The sequence below is a fragment of the Lampris incognitus genome, chromosome 8 (assembly GCF_029633865.1).
Source record: "Lampris incognitus isolate fLamInc1 chromosome 8, fLamInc1.hap2, whole genome shotgun sequence".
Taxonomy (NCBI): Eukaryota; Metazoa; Chordata; class Actinopteri; order Lampriformes; family Lampridae; genus Lampris; species Lampris incognitus.
Window position 1 is genome coordinate 50,881,176 of NC_079218.1, and position 21,410 is coordinate 50,902,585.

Below are 21,410 nucleotides of genomic sequence, written 5' to 3' on the forward strand. Positions count from 1 at the left end.
TTATCTCATGGATAAAATCAAAGATACTAGACACTATTCTTAGTGTTGCATCATTAACATTGAACTGGAATTTCAGCTATTGATAATGTTAAATGCAACTGTCAATACACTCTGCCTCGCAATCCGACCTGTGCATAACTGTAGTCTGCTGACTTCCGGTTTTTACTGAAGCACTTTGTCTTTTAGTGAAGCATCACATCATGGGACTGCATGCTTGCAAACAAACTAAAGAGTATGTCCCAATCTGCAGGCTTTCATCAAATCTGCCTCCACCTGTTGTAATTCTGCCATTTTTTCATGCCAAACTTTCCCTCAGTTTGTGTGGCGAGCTGATTGGCATCATTCTGCAGAATGTTTGCCACCCAAACAGAGCTTGTTTTTTTTTTTTCTTCCTCCCACCATGCCAAGTTTGAAACTCTTACAGCAGAAAACACACCATGCCTTGTTTCTGGTACCAGTTTCAACCATGACTCAACATTCAAGATTCAATAATTTATTGCCATATGAACATTACCGTTGATTTGGAATTTGTTTCACTGTGCTCAAAGATAACAACAGTGAACATATAGCCACAACATATAGCCAATTCATGCAAGGAGTGTCTGCAAAAATATACATTTACTATTGTAATTCAGTTAATGCCAACATATATTCCCCTACCCTTAAAGTGACAAATTAAAGTGCATGTGCTTAATGAGGCTATACTTGTACAATCAGTGAAGCATTTAGGATGCAGATTGCTGCAGGGTAAGGGCTAGTGTTTAAGCGAGATGTTCTGGTCTTGATACCGTGGAGTCTTCTACCTGAAGGGTGTGAGGAGTCCTAAAACCTTTCCACTGAATGTGAAAATGGTATAATTCAGAAATGGAAGGCAGTTTGCAGCCAATTTTTGAAACTGTGCGCATGACTGTCCAAAAGTTTTTTCTTGTAGGCTGTAAAATTGCCATACCATACAGTTATTGAGAAAGTGAGTACACTAACAGCTCTGTAGAACTGTAACATTGCAACACTTAACACTCCAAATTTCCCAAGCTGCCTTAGAAAGAAGAATCTTTGGGGAGCTTTCTTCTGAATGGTGATGAAATTGTCTTCCCATTTCAGGGAGGAGTAGATTGTAGTCCAAAGGAATTTGAAATGATCCACTCTTACTTGGCTGTTGATAGCCAGTGGTAGTACCTCTCCCTGATTTTTATGGAAGTCAACCACAAGTTCTTTAATTGTGTTGATGTACAGCTCTGGATTATTATTGCTACACCAGTCGACAAGAGGGGAGACCACCTTTCTATAAACTGTCTCGTCATTACAGGAAATCAGTCCCACCAGCATTGTATCATCAGTAAACCTAGCCATTTTTACAGTGTCAAAGTGTGAAATACAGTCATTGTTGTATAATGAGTAGAGCAGAGGTAAGAGGACACACCCCTGAGGTGCACCTGTGCTAATTGTCAATGAGTTTGAAAATGTGTTGTTGAATTTGACAACCTTCTCTTCTGCCCAGTAAGAAGTCAGAGACCCAGAGACATAGGGACTGAAAGAAACCTAGCTGCAAAAGTTTGTTATATAGCTTTGTGTGTATTATTGTATTAAAAGTGGAGCTTCAGTCAATGAACAATACCTGAGCATAGATGGCAAGATAAAGTGGAGACAGAGAGATACAGCATCACCACTAACCTATTGGCCCTGTATGCAAACTGATTGGGATCTTGCACAGCACCGGACAGATGTTTACATACTATATGCTCAAACACTTTCATTACAACATGTGAAGGCAACAGGCCTGTATTAATTTAGACAGCTAAAAATGGGTTTCTTGAGCACAGGAATTATCACTGCAGTTTTAAAGCATCCTGAAACTTTACACTGGTTGATAGACCAATTAAAAATACAACTCAGAATAGAAGCAAGTTCAGCAGTACACCATTTTAAAGTGGCTGAGGCCACAAGATAAGGGCCTGCAGCTTTTCTGCTGTTCTGATTGGGTAGCAGACACCTGCCCTCATGCTCTCCAATCACAAAAGGTGGACTCGGGGGCTTCCATTTTAGGCAGACTGTTGGTGGGTTGAGGTTTTATCAAAACAACAGTATAATCCATTAAGTTCATCAGGGAGCTTGGGGTCATCATTACAGACTGAGTGTTTGGCCTTATAGTAGCTGGTAATTTGCCGCAGTCCCTACCACACCCCTCTGCTGTCCTTGTGCTGGAGCTTGTTCTCCAGCTTGCCATTGTAACTGGCCCTAGCCTTCCTCACTGCCCACTCAAGTTCATATTTTTTGGATTTGTGGAGTTCTCAATTGCCCCTCTTGAATGCATTGTATTTCTCCCTGAATAACATTCTAAATCTCTGCTGAACAATGGCTTGTTGTTACTAAACACAGTCACTGTCTTGGATGGAATGCACACAGTTTCTGAGAAATGGACATAATATACAATTATTGCAATCGTCTAAATCATGGCATGACTTTTTAAAGACAGACCGGTCTGTAATATCTAACCAGTCACTAAGCCTCTCTATAGCCTGGAGGAGCAAGACAAACATCTCTTACAGTACTGTCACACTATGCTCATGAACAGACGCACAAAGCATAGATACTCAAGTGCATGCCCTGATCTCAGAGTACACTGCCTTTATACCTTGTGGTGCAAACATGTTTATTGTCACAGTCACAATGGCATGTACCCAGAGTTTCTCCCTAATCCTGGTTGGAGGAAGTAGCTCATCTTTATTGCCGGACTGTCATCCTAACTAGATAACAGAACTTGCTCAAAGAGTTCAAAAGTCAGGTCTCCTCTTGTCTTTATCTTCCAGCTGGTAATTCTCTAGGGCAGTTCCTTCAGACCATGTTACACTCGAGTGAGTTTCTCATACATTCCTCTGCTGTCAGCTAACTGTTAACAATAGGCCTTTATTACTTCACATGGAGGAAACGATTTATAGCACTACCTTCAAATTGCTACACAATGAGCTTTAAGCATCAATCCAAGCAATGTAAAGGTAAACATAGTATAGGTCATACAAGGTCAAAGATTAACAGTAAGCAAACATCATAAATGATTATATGGCAGACAAATTCCTTTCACTATCCCCTCTTTTTGATTATATTTAATCAACAAAATTGTCTAGATAAAACACCAAATGAACATTTTATCTCACACATAATAACTGTGAGGTCTGACTGTCAGTTGTCATCGTTGGTGTCTCTCGTGTCCGAGGATCCATTCCAAGAGATTAAGGTGTGTGCCTCCCGTCCAGGGTCTGTCTGCTGGAAGATCTGGGTGAAGGTCTTGGACAACAGCGACAGTGAATTGCAGACAGGTGATTTCCGACTCCACTCTGCCGTCACTCAGGCCTCCGCTCTCCCAGTCAGGTGAGAAATAATATATGCAATCTTTGAGCGGTCAGAGGGGAAGGCAGCAGCCTGAAGCTCAAAATGCAAATCACACTGGGTTAGAAAAGCTCTGCAGTCACCTGTGTCTCCGGAGAAACACTCTAGTCTGGAAAGGTGGAGAGGCAGGGACAGAGTAGCGGGCGCTGGAGAAGCAGCATCAGACCCAGAACCAGGAGGTGCCGCCGGTGTCGATTCGCCAGGTTCTGCATCTTCCGCATTTGGTGAAAGAGATGGTTGAGCTGGGTTCCGAAAGCTGCCAAGAGGGACTCCTGACGGTCTTTCAGCTCCTTCACTTCATGTTGAAGAAGACTGATCTGTTCATCTTGACTCTGGATCTTGCGGACCTGTGCCCGGAGCACAGAGCGTACTGTATCTGAATCCCCTGAGTCCATGTTATGGCCAGTTCGTACTGTCAGTACTGAACCACAGGATTGGACTCAAAACGCAGACTCAGTCTCAGTTCACAAAAATCCGTCCTTTTAATAAAAATGAGGTCGGTACACAGGTGATCAGATAACAAGGCAACAGTGTCCAAATCAGCAGGAGAAAGGCAAGGTCAAAAAAGGCAAAAACAGGTCAGGAAACTATAGGTTTCAAGAAACTCACACAAGGAAAAAATGCTGGAACGCTGTCACAAGGAACAAGACGAACTGGCACAGAAGGAAGGGAACACTAAGACTATATACTCTGGAGGAGGGGAGACAATGAGACACAGGCGCAACGCATTAGGGCAGCGTATCACACAGGAGGGAGACACATGAGGGCAGGAATTAAAGGATCTGAAACGAGACAAGAGGTGAGTATCAAAATGAAACAGGAAGTACAAGACAAAGAACACTGGGAGAAACAAACGATATCTTAACAATCCAGACAGGGCGTGACAGGTTAATATATGTGGGTCATTATTTGTCATCATGATGACTGATGATGGAGCCACCATCTACAGTGGCCTGTTATCCCTAAAAATGATATTAGTGAGAGATTTTGGAATTTTGTGGATGGCTTTTTGATCTCAGTGTAGTGCCACTTTTTAAGAGATCCCATGCCCTAGTAAGGTGACTTTTTCCTGGACAAATTGCTATTTACTCAGACTGGTCTTGTGGCCCTGCTGTGCCATATGTTTAAGCAATGCAACGTTACCAATCTCACAAGGTTCTTTCGTTGACGGACAGATTAAATCCTCAACATCCTTTATCAACGCGCTCCCTGCTGGAAGACCTAAATTCTCCAGATTTGCATGAAAACCCTGCAAGTAGACCGCTGGGGACTCAACATAACCTTGTGGCATCCTGGTCCACATATAAGTTTTACCCTGAAACTTGAAATCCAACCAACACTGAGAGTCTGGGTGCACATGGCCACTGCTGCATTTACTGCTTGTAAATCTTGCATGACTGGTCACTCTGCTGGATGATTGTTCGGCCTTATTATTTTAACGGGAAACATGGGTGGTGTCCTTACTGGTGAGTGGATATTGTGCCTGACATGGATGGTATGTGCTCCTATGTGTCAAATGGAGGGGTTCAGCCCCTTTAACTAATCCCCACATTGTAATTATTATCCGTGGCCCATAAAATTTGTTGCACTCCATGAAACTCTTGTGAGTCAATGGTTAAATGGGGGGAAATTTCCCCACCCCCTCAAGTTGAGTTTACTGCTCCGTGCTAAACGCACACTCCCTTTCCCCATTAAAGTGCTCTGAAATGGGCGTCTATATGCTCGCATTCGGGGCGCGTATTGCACTCCTTCTCCCCTTGTCCCCCACATGTGGTCTTGTGAACACTGAGCGACCCACGGCCCTAAATCCTCCCGCTGGGTGTCACATGTTTTGGTAAGAGACACGTGTGGTGTTGAGTTATACTCCCAGTGGAGTTTAGCTAGGGCGGGGGTCGGCACAAACATCAGTGCGCACATTTCATCACCCCAATACAGCCAATCACCAGTCACAAGATCACTGTCTTACCCTGGCCTGAACCAAACTTTCTCGAACTCCTTATCGTATTTTGTTATGCTGTTTTGATGTTATAGTCTACTCTCACTAAGATGTGTGACTAATTATTTTTACACATGATGATGGTGGTCACATGGCTTGGGCCCTGGGCTGCTCCGGTGGCGTCTGGACACTGTGTGGCATTCTCCTCATCATATTCTTCATATATTCTATAATTCCATTATAATTCTGTTATCTTCTTTCAATATTGATTTGTGTAAATTGTGTAAACACAACATCCATTGCAGGTTGTCCATCTTGGGAGAGAGATCCCCCCCTCTGTTGCTCCCCCTGAGGGTTCTTCCTATTTTTTCTTCCTGTTAAAGGGGTTCTTTTAGGGAGTTGTTCCTTATCCGATGTGAGGGTCTAAGGACAGGATGTTGTGTTGCTGTAAAGCCCCTTGAGGCAAAATTGTAATTTGTGATATTGGGTATATATACAGTGGTGCTTGAAAATTTGTGAACCCTTTAGAATTTTCTATATTTCTGCATAGATATGACCTAAAACGTCCTCAGATTTTCACACAAGTCGTAAAAGTAGCTAAAGAGAATCCAGTTAAACAAACGAGACAACAAATATTACACTTGGTCATTTATTTATTGAGGAAAATGATCCAATATTACATATCTGTGAGTGGCAAAAGTATGTGAACCTCTAGGATTAGCAGTTCATTTGATGGTGAAATTAAGAGTCAGGTGTTTTCAATCAATGGGATGACAGTCAGGTGTGAGTGGGCGCCCTGTTTTATTTAAAGAACAGGGATCTATCAAAGTCTGATCGTCACGACACATATTTGTGGAGGTGTATCATGGCAAGAACAAAGGAGACTTCTGAGGACCTCAGAAAAAGCATTGTTGATGCTCATCAGGCTGGAAAAGGTTACAAAACCATCTCTTAAGAGTTTGGACTCCACCAATCCACAGTCAGACAGCTTGTGTACAAATGAAGGAAATTCAAGACCATTGTTACCCTCCCCAGCAGTAGTCGACCATCAAAGATCACTCCAAGAGCAAGGCGTGTAATAGTCGGCCAGGTCACAGTGGAACCCAGGGTAACGTCTAAGCAACTAAAGGCCTCTCTCACAGTGGCTAACGTTAACGTTCATGAGTCCATCATCAAGAGAACACTGAACAACAATGGTGTGCATGGCAAGGTTGCAAGGAGAAAGCCACTGCTCTCCAAAAAGAACATTGCCGCCCATCTGCAGTTTGTTAATGATCACGTGGACAAGCCAGAAGGCTACTTGAAAAATGTTTTGTGGACGGATGAGACCAAAATAGAACTTTTTGGTTTAAATAAGTAGCGTTATGCTTGGAGAAAGGGAAACACTGCATTCCAGCATAAGAACCGTATCCCATCTGTGAAACATGGTGGTGGTAGTATCTTGGTTTTGGCCTGTTTTGCTGCATCTGGGCCAGGCCAGCTTGCCATCATTGATGGAACAATAAATTCTGAACTATACCAGCGACTTCTTAAGGAAAATGTCAGGACATCTGTCCGTGAACTGAATCTCAAGAGAATGTGGGTCATGCAGCAAGACAATGACCCTAAGCACACAAGTCGTTCAACCAAAGAATGGTTAAAGAAGACTAAAGTTAATGTTTTGGAATGGCCAAGTCAAAGTCCTGACCTTAATCTAATCGAAATGTGGTGGAAGGACCTGAAGCGAGCAGTTCATGTGAGGAAACCCACCAACATCCCAGAGTTGAAGCTGTTCTGTACGGAGGAATGGGCTAAAATTCCTCCAAGCCGATGTGCAGGACTGATCAACAGTTACCAGAAATGTTTAGTTGCAGTTATTGCTGCACGGGGGGGGGGGGGGGATCACACCAGATACTGAACGCTAAGGTTCACATACTTTTGCCACTCATAGATATGTAATATTGGATCATTTTCCTCAATAAATAAATGACCAAGTATAATATTGTTGTCTCATTTGTTTAACTGGGTTCTCTTTATCTACTTTTAGGACTTGTGTGAAAATCTTATGATGTTTTAAGTCAGATTTATGCAGAAATATAGAACATTCTAAAGGGTTCACAAACTTTCAAGCACCACTGTATATATATATATATATATATATATATATATATATATATATATATATATATATATATATATACACTACCGTTCAAAAGTTTGGGATCACCCAAACAATTTTGTGTTTTCCATGAAAAGTCACACTTATTCACCACCATATGTTGTGAAATGAATAGAAAATAGAGTCAAGACATTGACAAGGTTAGAAATAATGATTTGTATTTGAAATAAGATTTTTTTTACATCAAACTTTGCTTTCGTCAAAGAATCCTCCATTTGCAGCAATTACAGCATTGCAGACCTTTGGCATTCTAGCTGTTAATTTGTTGAGGTAATCTGGAGAAATTGCACCCCACGCTTCCAGAAGCAGCTCCCACAAGTTGGATTGGTTGGATGGGCACTTCTTTGAGCAGATTGAGTTTCTGGAGCATCACATTTGTGAGGTCAATTAAACGCTCAAAATGGCCAGAAAAAGAGAACTTTCATCTGAAACTCGACAGTCTATTCTTGTTCTTAGAAATGAAGGCTATTCCATGCGAGAAATTGCTAAGAAATTGAAGATTTCCTACACCGGTGTGTACTACTCCCTTCAGAGGACAGCACAAACAGGCTCTAACCAGAGTAGAAAAAGAAGTGGGAGGCCGCGTTGCACAACTGAGCAAGAAGATAAGTACATTAGAGTCTCTAGTTTGAGAAACAGACGCCTCACAGGTCCCCAACTGGCATCTTCATTAAATAGTACCTGTTAGAGCCTGTTTGTGCTGTCCTCTGAAGGGAGTAGTACACACCGGTGTAGGAAATCTTCAATTTCTTAGCAATTTCTCGCATGGAATAGCCTTCATTTCTAAGAACAAGAATAGACTGTCGAGTTTCAGATGAAAGTTCTCTTTTTCTGGCCATTTTGAGCGTTTAATTGACCCCACAAATGTGATGCTCCAGAAACTCAATCTGCTCAAAGAAGTGCCCATCCAACCAATCCAACTTGTGGGAGCTGCTTCTGGAAGCGTGGGGTGCAATTTCTCCAGATTACCTCAACAAATTAACAGCTAGAATGCCAAAGGTCTGCAATGCTGTAATTGCTGCAAATGGAGGATTCTTTGACGAAAGCAAAGTTTGATGTAAAAAAAATCTTATTTCAAATACAAATCATTATTTCTAACCTTGTCAATGTCTTGACTCTATTTTCTATTCATTTCACAACATATGGTGGTGAATAAGTGTGACTTTTCATGGAAAACACGAAATTGTTTGGGTGATCCCAAACTTTTGAACGGTAGTGTATATATATATATATATATATATTCACCCTTTGCAGACGCGTCACAGTTATCACGTGACGAGGGAGAGTGCGCCACGACGGACGGCAGGAAGTGATAGACCGGGAAATTCAAAAGCGAACAACAAAAACAAACAAAATATTGCGACGGACGAGTAGCTATTATAGCTTAAATTTAAGTGATGGCTACCAATAGTCAGAGTAGTGTTGTGGCGTTGTCCTGTGAAGTGAGTCACCTTGTAGGACGGCAGAAAGAGCGATATGTGGAGAAGCTAGCGATAGCAGGGTTAGCTAGCGATAGCAGGGTTAGCTAGCGATAGCAGGGTTAGCTAGCGATAGCAGGGTTAGCTAGCGATAGCAGGGTTAGCTAGCGATAGCAGGGTTAGCTACCGCCCGTGCCTTCTTCCTACCCATGTGTTCACGGATCTAGCAAGACCGTCCAGTCTGCCGGAGTTCCGTCCACACGGTCTGTACCACTATGTTACCAACGGAGTGTCCCCACACACACACAGGTGCTGACCTAAAAGCCTACAAAAGTCTGGATGCTTACCAGTTCTTTGTAGCTGGTTGGGTTACAGATCGCGGCGCTACGCTCACAGCAGGGGGATGTACCTCATAATGCAAAGGTAAGACATAGCTAGCTAGCTAGCTGTGTATGCTTTCAACCTGTTTCCCCTAGGATGCCATCAAAACTCAAATCGACTGTAACCAAAAGCAGCTCATACTTTTCTTGCCATTTCATAGTAGGTTACACAGTCTTGCCACCTAGCTAGCATTTGGCTCATTTCATAGAAAGTGTTAAGTTTGAGTCCACAACATTCAAAGGGGACAAGGAGGCATAATAAAACTGTCAGTAATGTTTTCAGTGTCTGAAGCCACTGATTCAAGTGTACTGGTTAGCATGAAGCAAAATACAATTACATAATAAACATACAATTTGTATATTTTTAGCTGTTTTTGTTAAATTAAAATCATTTTCTCATGTCCACTCTGACCATTCCTCACATTCCTTGTAAGGTAACACTTTAAAAATATCACATAAATCTCAGACTTTTATTGTTCTTATGAGCAAAAATACTTTCCCTCTTCACATGAAATGTGTTAATTAAATTAAAAATGCATAATTTTTGGTTAAAATATATAAAATATATAATATATATATATAGTCAGTTCAGGTTCAGGCCTTGCCTGTTGGCACACTGCACGGCACAGCAGGAAATCACCATCGTACCATAAAAGTAAAATAAAAACTAGCTTCAAACAACGAAATGTCGAACTATAGCTAACGTGCCTGCTTGTCTTAAATTTGACGCCCAAGTCTTCTGCCGTCCTTCATGGCGTTCATATTCCCCGCGAGTGGGACGTGACGTCACGCGCAAAGGGTCAATATATATATATACTATATACACACACGAACACACATATATATCGCCCTCTCACCCTTTTTCGGGTGGTGTGTGTCTTCCTCAAGCTCGGGCCCTCTACCAGAGGCCTGGGAGTTTGAGGGTTCTGTGCAGTATCACAGTTGTTCCTAGGACCACACTCTTCTGGACAGAGACCTCAGATGTTGTTCCTGGAATCTGCTGGAGCCAGGGGCACAACGTGTGTGGGGGGAGGGGGGGTGCAGAGACCGTACTAAAAAAAAATTAAAAAAAATAAATATATATATATTATAATTAAAACATCGATCATGTAACTTTATCTTCTAATCCAAAACTCTCACCTAAGTAATAATATTTATAAATATTAAACTTCTAAAAAACAAATACTAGGCCTATAACCACAAATTGTTTACTGTACACTGTACTTTTGGCGCTGATGCAGCGCCTGTGTGCATTGCACCTTCTGCACCCCCCCCCCCCTTGTTGCGCCCCTGGCTGGAGCCACTCTCCCAGGTTGGGGGTCACAGCCCCTAGTGCTCCTATTAGCACTGGGGCTACTGTGGATTTCACCTTCCACATCCGGTCTAGTTCTTCCCTCAGCCCTCGGTGTTTCTTTCTTCCTGATGTTGTTGTTGCTCGGGATCGCTACATCGATCACTGCTGCTGTCTTCTGGTCCTTGTTGACCACCACAGTGTCTGGTTGGTTAGCCAGCACCCGCTGGTCAGTCTGCAACTTGAAATCCCACAGGGCCTTAGCTGTGCCCTTCTCAACCACCTCTGGCAGGGTCTCCCATTTGGACTTGGGGACCCCCAGTCTGTCTTCAGTACAGATGTTCCTGGACACTATCCCAGCCACTTGGTTATGCCTTCCAGTGTACGCTTTCCCAGCTAGCATTTACACCCTGCTACTCGGTGCTGGACTGTCTCGGGGCGTCTTTGCACTGCCTGCATCGTGGGTCTTGTCTGGTGTGGTAGACCCCTGCCTCAACCGATCTGGTCCTGAGTGCTTGTGCTGCTATGGTCAGAGCCTCTGTGCTGTCCCTTCAGTCCAGGCTTTTCTAGCCCTGGTAGGATTTCTCTATACCAGCCACGTCTTCTGTCTGTCGATGGTACGTCCCATGGAGGGGCTTCATCTTCCATGATACCTCCTCCTCCTCTTCTTCTTCCTCCCTGTTCTCTGTCTTCTGCTGCCTGAGGTACTCACTCAGCAGTTCATCCTGGGGGGGGGGGGGGGGGGGGCTCTTTCTGGCGTACTCATGGATGTTCCTTGTTTCATCCTGGATAGTGGCCCTGACACACACACACACACACACACACACACACACACACACACACACACACATATACATATTTATAATTATATATATATAGATATATATATATATATCTATATATATATGTGTGTGTGTGTGTGTGTGTGTGTGTGTGTATAGAGTTTGAGTGTGTTTCCGTGTCAGTGAAGTGTTTCCCCTCTGGGGTGTTGCATCAGTTGGGTACAGTCACCATGACGTTAGGGTGAATGCAGTGTGTTGCACAGCCAACACACCAGCCGACAGTCTGCACATCGACGTTTCTGTGTAGCTACTACAAACACGCTGTTGTGAGTTCTTTAATGGGTTCGAGTCCCTGCATGTTACAGCCCAGCCAGCGGCGACGTTCAGAGAGAGACAGCAGAATCACAGAGCACGCTCTCATCTAAGTGCAGGGTAAAAGTGAAATATGTGTGTTTTATCCAACATTATAACAGGCAAGTTGGAGGAGGGCTTGTTTTGCTCTCTGGGTGTGTAAACAGCCTTGGTGTGTAAACAGCCTCCTGCTTTTCTCAGCAGATACCGACCCACTCAGCTCGGCCGGGACCCGCTGGTGAAGTCCCAGTACTACATGTAGCAGTTTACTGCATGTTCATGCACTACATGTAGCAGTTTACTGTATGTACATGTACTACATGTACCAGTTTACTGCATGTTCATGTACTACATGTAGCAGTTTACTGCATGTTCATGTACTACATGTAGCAGTTTACTGCATGTTCATGTACTACATGTAGCAGTTTACTGCATGTTCATGCACTACATGTAGCAGTTTACTGTATGTACATGTACTACATGAAGCAGTTCACTGCATGTACATGCACTACATGTAGCAGTTTACTGCATGTACATGTACTACATGTAGCAGTTTACTGCATGTTCATGTACTACATGTAGCAGTTTACTGCATGTTCATGTACTACATCTACCAGTTTACTCCATGTACATGTACTACATGTAGCAGTTTACTACATGTACATGTACTACATGTAGCAGTTTACTACATGTACATGTACTACATGTAGCAGTTTACTGCATGTTCATGTACTACATCTACCAGTTTACTCCATGTACATGTACTACATGTAGCAGTTTACTACATGTACATGTACTACATGTAGCAGTTTACTACATGTACATGTACTACATGTAGCAGTTTACTGCATGTTCATGTACTACATCTACCAGTTTACTCCATGTACATGTACTACATGTAGCAGTTTACTACAGAGAAAACGTTCCTCAATATGTGTTTAGAAGTTGACCAGTTTAGAGAAAAAAAAATAATTTTAAGACTAAAATGTTCTTGTGTAAAGTTAGCAGGTAAAGTACATGTACATCTGGCAGGTACAGTACATGTACATCTAGTAGGTACAGTACATGTATACATCTAGCAGGTAAAGTACATGTACATCTGGCAGGTACAGTACATGTACAACTAGCAGGTACAGTACATGTATACATCTAGCAGGTAAAGTACATGTACATCTAGCAGGTACAGTACATGTACAACTAGCAGGTACAGTACATGTACATCTGGCAGGTACAGTACATGTACATCTGGCAGGTACAGTACATGTACAACTGGCAGGTACAGTACATGTACATCTAGTAGGTACAGTACATGTACATCTGGCAGGTACAGTACATGTACATCTAGTAGGTACAGTACATGTACATCTAGTAGGTACAGTACATGTACATCTGACAGGTACAGTACATGTACATCTGGCAGGTACAGTACATGTACATCTAGTAGGTACAGTACATGTACATCTGGCAGGTACAGAACATGTACATCTGGCAGGTACAGAACATGTACATCTGGCAGGTACAGTACATGTACATCTGGCAGGTACAGAACATGTACATCTGGCAGGTACAGTACATGTACATCTGGCAGGTACAGTACATGTACATCTGGCAGGTACAGTACATGTACATCTAGTAGGTACAGTACATGTACATCTAGTAGGTACAGTACATGTACATCTGGCAGGTACAGTACATGTACATCTAGTAGGTACAGTACATGTACATCTGGCAGGTACAGTACATGTACATCTAGTAGGTACAGTACATGTACATCTAGTAGGTACAGTACATGTACATCTAGTAGGTACAGTACATGTACATCTGGCAGGTACAGTACATGTACATCTAGCAGGTACAGTACATGTACATCTAGTAGGTACAGTACATGTACATCTAGTAGGTACAGTACATGTACATCTAGTAGGTACAGTACATGTACATCTAGTAGGTACAGTACATGTACATCTAGTAGGTACAGTACATGTACATCTGGCAGGTACAGAACATGTACATCTGGCAGGTACAGTACATGTACATCTGGCAGGTACAGTACATGTACATCTGGCAGGTACAGTACATGTACATCTGGCAGGTACAGTACATGTACATCTAGCAGGTACAGTACATGTACATCTAGCAGGTACAGTACATGTACATCTAGTAGGTATAGTACATGTACATCTGGCAGGTACAGTACATGTACATCTAGTAGGTACAGTACATGTACATCTGGCAGGTACAGAACATGTACATCTGGCAGGTACAGTACATGTACATCTGGCAGGTACAGTACATGTACATCTAGCAGGTAGGTACAGTACATGTACATCTGGCAGGTACAGTACATGTACATCTGGTAGGTACAGTACATGTACATCTGGCAGGTACAGTACATGTACATCTGGCAGGTACAGTACATGTACATCTGGCAGGTACAGTACATGTACATCTGGCAGGTACAGTACATGTACATCTAGCAGGTACAGTACATGTACATCTAGCAGGTACAGTACATGTACATCTGGCAGGTACAGTACATGTACATCTAGTAGGTATAGTACATGTACATCTGGCAGGTACAGTACATGTACATCTGGCAGGTACAGTACATGTACATCTGGCAGGTACAGTACATGTACATCTAGCAGGTACAGTACATGTACATCTGGCAGGTACAGAACATGTACATCTAGTAGGTATAGTACATGTACATCTGGCAGGTACAGTACATGTACATCTAGTAGGTACAGTACATGTACATCTGGCAGGTACAGAACATGTACATCTGGCAGGTACAGTACATGTACATCTGGCAGGTACAGTACATGTACATCTAGCAGGTAGGTACAGTACATGTACATCTGGCAGGTACAGTACATGTACATCTGGCAGGTACAGTACATGTACATCTGGTAGGTACAGTACATGTACATCTGGCAGGTACAGTACATGTACATCTAGTAGGTACAGTACATGTACATCTAGTAGGTACAGTACATGTACATCTAGTAGGTATAGTACATGTACATCTGGCAGGTACAGTACATGTACATCTAGTAGGTACAGTACATGTACATCTGGCAGGTACAGAACATGTACATCTGGCAGGTACAGTACATGTACATCTGGCAGGTACAGTACATGTACATCTAGCAGGTAGGTACAGTACATGTACATCTGGCAGGTACAGTACATGTACATCTGGCAGGTACAGTACATGTACATCTGGCAGGTACAGTACATGTACATCTGGTAGGTACAGTACATGTACATCTGGCAGGTACAGTACATGTACATCTAGTAGGTACAGTACATGTACATCTGGCAGGTACAGTACATGTACATCTAGCAGGTACAGTACATGTACATCTGGCAGGTACAGTACATGTACATCTAGCAGGTACAGTACATGTACATCTGGCAGGTACAGTACATGTACATCTAGCAGGTACAGTACATGTACATCTAGTAGGTACAGTACATGTACATCTAGTAGGTACAGTACATGTACATCTAGCAGGTACAGTACATGTACATCTGGCAGGTACAGTACATGTACATCTAGTAGGTACAGTACATGTACATCTAGTAGGTACAGTACATGTACATCTAGCAGGTACAGTACATGTACATCTAGCAGGTACAGTACATGTACATCTGGCAGGTACAGTACATGTACATCTAGCAGGTACAGTACATGTACATCTGGCAGGTACAGTACATGTACATCTAGTAGGTACAGTACATGTACATCTGGCAGGTACAGTACATGTACATCTAGTAGGTACAGTACATGTACATCTGGCAGGTACAGTACATGTACATCTGGCAGGTACAGTACATGTACATCTAGTAGGTACAGTACATGTACATCTAGTAGGTACAGTACATGTACATCTGGCAGGTAAAGTACATGTACATCTAGTAGGTACAGTACATGTACATCTGGCAGGTACAGTACATGTACATCTGGTAGGTACAGTACATGTACATCTAGCAGGTACAGTACATGTACATCTGGCAGGTACAGTACATGTACATCTAGCAGGTACAGTACATGTACAACTGGCAGGTACAGTACATGTACATCTAGTAGGTACAGTACATGTACAACTGGCAGGTACAGTACATGTACATCTAGTAGGTACAGTACATGTACAACTGGCAGGTACAGTACATGTACATCTAGTAGGTACAGTACATGTACATCTAGTAGGTACAGTACATGTACATCTGGCAGGTACAGTACATGTACATCTAGTAGGTACAGTACATGTACATCTAGCAGGTACAGTACATGTACATCTAGTAGGTACAGTACATGTACATCTAGCAGGTACAGTACATGTACATCTGGCAGGTACAGTACATGTACATCTGGCAGGTACAGTACATGTACATCTAGTAGGTACAGTACATGTACATCTGGTAGGTACAGTACATGTACATCTGGCAGGTACAGTACATGTACATCTGGTAGGTACAGTACATGTACATCTAGTAGGTACAGTACATGTACATCTGGCAGGTAAAGTACATGTACATCTAGTAGGTACAGTACATGTACATCTGGCAGGTACAGTACATGTACATCTAGTAGGTACAGTACATGTACATCTAGCAGGTACAGTACATGTACATCTGGCAGGTACAGTACATGTACATCTAGCAGGTACAGTACATGTACAACTGGCAGGTACAGTACATGTACATCTAGTAGGTACAGTACATGTACAACTGGCAGGTACAGTACATGTACATCTAGTAGGTACAGTACATGTACAACTGGCAGGTACAGTACATGTACATCTAGTAGGTACAGTACATGTACAACTGGCAGGTACAGTACATGTACATCTAGTAGGTACAGTACATGTACATCTAGTAGGTACAGTACATGTACATCTAGTAGGTACAGTACATGTACAACTGGCAGGTACAGTACATGTACATCTAGTAGGTACAGTACATGTACATCTAGTAGGTACAGTACATGTACATCTAGTAGGTACAGTACATGTACATCTAGCAGGTACAGTACATGTACATCTGGCAGGTACAGTACATGTACATCTGGCAGGTACAGTACATGTACATCTAGTAGGTACAGTACATGTACATCTGGTAGGTACAGTACATGTACATCTGGCAGGTACAGTACATGTACATCTGGTAGGTACAGTACATGTACATCTAGTAGGTACAGTACATGTACATCTGGCAGGTAAAGTACATGTACATCTAGTAGGTACAGTACATGTACATCTGGCAGGTACAGTACATGTACATCTAGTAGGTACAGTACATGTACATCTAGCAGGTACAGTACATGTACATCTGGCAGGTACAGTACATGTACATCTAGCAGGTACAGTACATGTACAACTGGCAGGTACAGTACATGTACATCTAGTAGGTACAGTACATGTACAACTGGCAGGTACAGTACATGTACATCTAGTAGGTACAGTACATGTACAACTGGCAGGTACAGTACATGTACATCTAGTAGGTACAGTACATGTACAACTGGCAGGTACAGTACATGTACATCTAGTAGGTACAGTACATGTACATCTAGTAGGTACAGTACATGTACATCTAGTAGGTACAGTACATGTACATCTGGCAGGTACAGTACATGTACATCTAGTAGGTACAGTACATGTACATCTAGCAGGTACAGTACATGTACATCTAGTAGGTACAGTACATGTACATCTAGCAGGTACAGTACATGTACATCTGGCAGGTACAGTACATGTACATCTGGCAGGTACAGTACATGTACATCTAGTAGGTACAGTACATGTACATCTGGTAGGTACAGTACATGTACATCTGGCAGGTACAGTACATGTACATCTGGTAGGTACAGTACATGTACATCTAGTAGGTACAGTACATGTACATCTGGCAGGTAAAGTACATGTACATCTAGTAGGTACAGTACATGTACATCTGGCAGGTACAGTACATGTACATCTAGTAGGTACAGTACATGTACATCTAGCAGGTACAGTACATGTACATCTGGCAGGTACAGTACATGTACATCTAGCAGGTACAGTACATGTACAACTGGCAGGTACAGTACATGTACATCTAGTAGGTACAGTACATGTACAACTGGCAGGTACAGTACATGTACATCTAGTAGGTACAGTACATGTACAACTGGCAGGTACAGTACATGTACATCTAGTAGGTACAGTACATGTACAACTGGCAGGTACAGTACATGTACATCTAGTAGGTACAGTACATGTACATCTAGTAGGTACAGTACATGTACATCTAGTAGGTACAGTACATGTACATCTGGCAGGTACAGTACATGTACATCTAGTAGGTACAGTACATGTACATCTAGTAGGTACAGTACATGTACATCTAGTAGGTACAGTACATGTACATCTGGCAGGTACAGTACATGTACATATAGTAGGTACAGTACATGTACATCTAGTAGGTACAGTACATGTACATCTAGTAGGTACAGTACATGTACATCTAGTAGGTACAGTACATGTACATCTAGTAGGTACAGTACATGTACAACTGGCAGGTACAGTACATGTACATCTAGTAGGTACAGTACATGTACAACTGGCAGGTACAGTACATGTACATCTAGTAGGTACAGTACATGTACAACTGGCAGGTACAGTACATGTACATCTAGTAGGTACAGTACATGTACATCTAGTAGGTACAGTACATGTACATCTGGCAGGTACAGTACATGTACATCTAGTAGGTACAGTACATGTACATCTAGCAGGTACAGTACATGTACATCTAGTAGGTACAGTACATGTACATCTAGCAGGTACAGTACATGTACATCTGGCAGGTACAGTACATGTACATCTGGCAGGTACAGTACATGTACATCTAGTAGGTACAGTACATGTACATCTGGTAGGTACAGTACATGTACATCTGGCAGGTACAGTACATGTACATCTGGTAGGTACAGTACATGTACATCTAGTAGGTACAGTACATGTACATCTGGCAGGTAAAGTACATGTACATCTAGTAGGTACAGTACATGTACATCTGGCAGGTACAGTACATGTACATCTAGTAGGTACAGTACATGTACATCTAGCAGGTACAGTACATGTACATCTGGCAGGTACAGTACATGTACATCTAGCAGGTACAGTACATGTACAACTGGCAGGTACAGTACATGTACATCTAGTAGGTACAGTACATGTACAACTGGCAGGTACAGTACATGTACATCTAGTAGGTACAGTACATGTACAACTGGCAGGTACAGTACATGTACATCTAGTAGGTACAGTACATGTACAACTGGCAGGTACAGTACATGTACATCTAGTAGGTACAGTACATGTACATCTAGTAGGTACAGTACATGTACATCTAGTAGGTACAGTACATGTACATCTGGCAGGTACAGTACATGTACATCTAGTAGGTACAGTACATGTACATCTGGCAGGTACAGTACATGTACATCTAGTAGGTACAGTACATGTACATCTAGTAGGTACAGTACATGTACATCTAGTAGGTACAGTACATGTACATCTGGCAGGTACAGTACATGTACATATAGTAGGTACAGTACATGTACATCTAGTAGGTACAGTACATGTACATCTAGTAGGTACAGTACATGTACATCTAGTAGGTACAGTACATGTACATCTGGCAGGTACAGTACATGTACATCTAGTAGGTACAGTACATGCACATGTGAAAAGCAGGATGTTTCCACAGCAGGTGGGGAAGTGGTATGAAGGTGTAGCACAGCACGTGGGGAGGTGGTATGAAGGTGTAGGTGGCACAGCAGGTGGGGAAGTGGTATGAAGGTGTAACACAGCAGGTGGGGAAGTGGTATGAAGGTGTAGGTAGCACAGCACGTGGGGAGGTGGTATGAAGGTGTAGCACAGCAGGTGGGGAAGTGGTATGAAGGTGTAGGTAGCACAGCAGGTGGGGAAGTGGTATGAAGGTGTAGCACAGCAGGTGGGGAAGTGGTATGAAGGTGTAGCACAGCAGGTGGGGAAGTGGTATGAAGGTGTAGGTGGCACAGCAGGTGGGGAAGTGGTAAGAAGGTGTAGGTAGCACCGCAGTGGGGAAGTGGTATGAAGGTGTAGCACAGCAGGTGGGGAAGTGGTATGAAGGTGTAGCACAGCAGGTGGGGAAGTGGTATGAAGGTGTAGCACAGCAGGTGGGGAAGTGGTATGAAGGTGTAACACAGCAGGTGGGGAAGTGGTATGAAGGTGTAGCACAGCAGGTGGGGAAGTGGTATGAAGGTGTAGGTAGCACAGCAGGTGGGGAAGTGGTAAGAAGGTGTAGGTAGCACGGCAGGTGGGGAAGTGGTATGAAGGTGTAACACAGCAGGTGGGGAAGTGGTATGAAGGTGTAGCACAGCAGGTGGGGAAGTGGTATGAAGGTGTAGGTGGCACAGCAGGTGGGGAAGTGGTATGAAGGTGTAGCACAGCAGGTGGGGAAGTGGTATGAAGGTGTAGCACAGCAGGTGGGGAAGTGGTATGAAGGTGTAGGTGGCACAGCAGGTGGGGAAGTGGTATGAAGGTGTAACACAGCAGGTGGGGAAGTGGTATGAAGGTGTAGGTAGCACAGCAGGTGGGGAAGTGGTAAGAAGGTGTAGGTAGCACAGCAGGTGGGGAAGTGGTATGAAGGTGTAGCACAGCACGTGGGGAGGTGGTATGAAGGTGTAGAACAGCAGGTGGGGAAGTGGTATGAAGGTGTAACACAGCAGGTGGGGAAGTGGTATGAAGGTGTAACACAGCAGGTGGGGAAGTGGTAAGAAGGTGTAGCACAGCAGGTGGGGAAGTGGTATGAAGGTGTAACACAGCAGGTGGGGAAGTGGTAAGAAGGTGTAGCACAGCAGGTGGGGAAGTGGTATGAAGGTGTAGGTAGCACAGCAGGTGGGGAAGTGGTAAGAAGGTGTAGGTAGCACAGCAGGTGGGGAAGTGGTAAGAAGGTGTAGGTAGCACAGCAGGTGGGGAAGTGGTATGAAGGTGTAGGTAGCACAGCAGGTGAGGAAGTGGTAAGAAGGTGTAGGTAGCACAGCAGGTGGGGAAGTGGTATGAAGGTGTAGGTGGCACAGCAGGTGGGGAAGTGGTAAGGTGTAGGTGGCACAGCAGGTGGGGAAGTAGTATGAAGGTGTAACACAGCAGGTGGGGAAGTGGTATGAAGGTGTAGCACAGCAGGTGGGGAAGTGGTATGAAGGTGTAGGTGGCACAGCAGGTGGGGAAGTGGTATGAAGGTGTAGCACAGCAGGTGGGGAAATGGTATGAAGGTGTAGCACAGCAGGTGGGGAAGTGGTATGAAGGTGTAGGTGGCACAGCAGGTGGGGAAGTGGTATGAAGGTGTAGGTGGCACAGCAGGTGGGGAAGTGGTATGAAGGTGTAACACAGCAGGTGGGGAAGTGGTATGAAGGTGTAGCACAGCAGGTGGGGAAGTGGTATGAAGGTGTAGGTGGCACAGCAGGTGGGGAAGTGGTATGAAGGTGTAGCACAGCAGGTGGGGAAGTGGTATGAAGGTGTAGCACAGCAGGTGGGGAAGTGGTATGAAGGTGTAGGTGGCACAGCAGGTGGGGAAGTGGTATGAAGGTGTAGCACAGCAGGTGGGGAAGTGGTATGAAGGTGTAGCACAGCAGGTGGGAAAGTGGTATGAAGGTGTAGCACAGCAGGTGGGGAAGT